The sequence below is a fragment of the Chiloscyllium punctatum genome, unplaced genomic scaffold (assembly GCF_047496795.1).
Source record: "Chiloscyllium punctatum isolate Juve2018m unplaced genomic scaffold, sChiPun1.3 scaffold_253, whole genome shotgun sequence".
Lineage (NCBI taxonomy): Eukaryota > Metazoa > Chordata > Chondrichthyes > Orectolobiformes > Hemiscylliidae > Chiloscyllium > Chiloscyllium punctatum.
The window spans coordinates 217,501-220,000 of NW_027309987.1; the positions used below are offsets into that span (position 1 = coordinate 217,501).

Consider the following 2,500-nt stretch of genomic DNA (forward strand, 5'->3'; position numbering starts at 1 on the left):
ATGATGCCCTCGTTGGATATAGATTCGTTCTTAACAGCAGCGAATTAATCACTTTGGATGACTTCATATGCTGCATCTTCTGTAACCAACTATTTGAGATGCTGTCGTTCTTATAATAATGGATCCCTGCACCTTGACAGGGGAGGGTCATCCATTTCTGCATCTCCACGGCTCTCCAATTTACGTAATTTACGCTCCTGTATTCTTCCAAGCCGTCTTCATCATCTCCGCTATTAACGACAGTTTCCCTTTCCTCAGAGCCATTAATAATCTCTGGATTCCAGATGTTTGCCATCGCTCTTAATTTACTCAGTTTCCGCATTCTATCCTCGACGCTACTTCCAGCAAATTTAAACGATGCATGTAGCACCCCATCCTCCGACCTCAGTAGCGATCCATATTTCCTCATTATCATGATCGGGATAAATGTCGATAAGCGGTTTATGGCAAGACCTCCATCTCGAGACTTAGCATATAAAATGCCGTCTGTAATGGATTGTGGTAGGTGTAAGATTTCTTTGATTGCACTCTTAATAATATTATCCAATTTCTTTAAATAATTTAGAGAAACCTCTGATAAAACCTGATAATAAAATAGCCTAGGGATAAAATACGTTTTTAAAATTTCAACCTTTTGGACAGGTTTCAGGGATGAACCTTTTAAATTCCCTAACCATACTTCTAATTGATTTTCCCAGTTGGCCTTACTAATCCCCAACCAGGGGTCAATCTTGGCCCCTAAATATTTATCGGTAGTTCCTGGCTCAATAAATTGAATCTCCTTGTCCTCAAACTTCCACTTGGGTTTATCATTATATATAAAGGACTTGTTTTTGTGATTAAAATAAAACCCTTTAGTTTTTTTAATATTGACCTCCAGCCCAGTGTTTCGACAAAATCTTTCTACTATTTTAAGGTTATATACCATTCCCTCATATGTCTCGCTAATTAGGGCAATATCATCGGCAAAAGCTAACGATGCACAATGACAATCCTTACCACCCTCACCCAAAAATATCCCCTTTTGTTTTTCCTCAATTGTGCTAATCAGCGGATCCATAATTATATTAAATAAAATTGGCGATAAAGCATCGCCCTGCTTAACCCCGCATAATATCGGAATATTATCGGTTTTGCAGTTATATCCTTCAATTTGGGTAAAGTTATTCTCGTAAAGATCCCTAATTAATTGTACGAACACTCCTGGGAGCTGGAGTCTTTTAAGGCCTGTCACTATCAACTTATGTCCCACGGTGTCGAAGGCTTTGGCTAAGTCTACAAAGACTATTGCCAAGTCCTTCTTCTTACATTTTGCCCCATTCATTATGTTCTCTAAAATCTTAATATTTTCTTCACACCCTGGGACTCCCGTCATAAATCCTTTTTGTCTTTTGTTTAATTTAATAATCTTATTCAATCTACTGGCCATAATTTTAGTAAAAATTCTTAATAGCATTGGACCAATAGTAATTGGTCTCCAATTATTAATATCTAGTAGTTCTTCTTCATTATTACTTTTGGGAATAAGTACGGTCCTACTGACCTTCAACTGGTCTGGTATCCTGCCCGTGGCCACCCAGATTGAGTACAATCTTGGCAGCAGCATATTGTCTTTATTAAAAATCTTAATAATATCCCCCATTGTCATCCCATCGGGACCCGCAGCAGTTTTGATGTCCATCGCCTTAATGGCACGATCCACATCCTCTACCCCTACAGGTCCCGTTAGAAGTGCAAATTGGGATTCCTCTATCTGATTGTTATATTTAACAAAGCCTCTCAGATTATTCTTCTCATTACTCTTAGTTAATTTACCCTTAAAATATTCTTCTAGATCTTTCTTTTCTAGGGGGCATTTACTTCTACCCGGAGCACCCATCAGGGTTCTAGCTAAATACTGGCGTTTTGTTTTAAAAAGAACCTGCATCTCTTTAAATTTTCCTTTCTTCTTACCGTACCTACTTTTTGCACCACTAATCCCTTTATTCTTCCCTGTTTTATTATCCTTTATTTTAACATCTATCCGTTTATTATGTTTAGTCTTATTACTAATATTTTCTTTATTCTTCTTTTCTATCTTATTTAAGATCCCCTTCATAATCCTTTCAAACTCATTTTTACCCTTTTTACTCTTATCCAGGTTCCTTTCAATTAAGCTAAGAAGTTCATCCACTGATCCCTCCGGGCAATCCAACTTATTACTATTACTATGGACACTACCTATCGCTTCCTGTGTCCTATCCAAACTCTCAATGTTTTCCTCCTCTTCTTCTTCCATATTACTACTCAACAATATCTCACCATCTACTTCAACCTTTTTATCATTCTTTTTGGTTTTCTTAATTAGCAGACGCCTTTTGTCTGAAATTTGCTTTGCCGTCTTTGATCCTAATCTTTCGGCGATCAATTTGTTAATATTCCTATTACCAGCAAATTCTAGCTCCAATTTTTGCAACATATCTACTTCCTCACTTGACCACACACCCTTCCTATTACTCTC

At 37.4% G+C, this 2,500-nt stretch overlaps 1 pseudogene; it reads right to left on the reverse strand.

Annotated features, from left to right (window-relative positions):
* Positions 1-2,500, reverse strand: part of LOC140472185 (28S ribosomal RNA) — an 8,548-nt pseudogene that overhangs the window by 2,137 nt on the left and 3,911 nt on the right.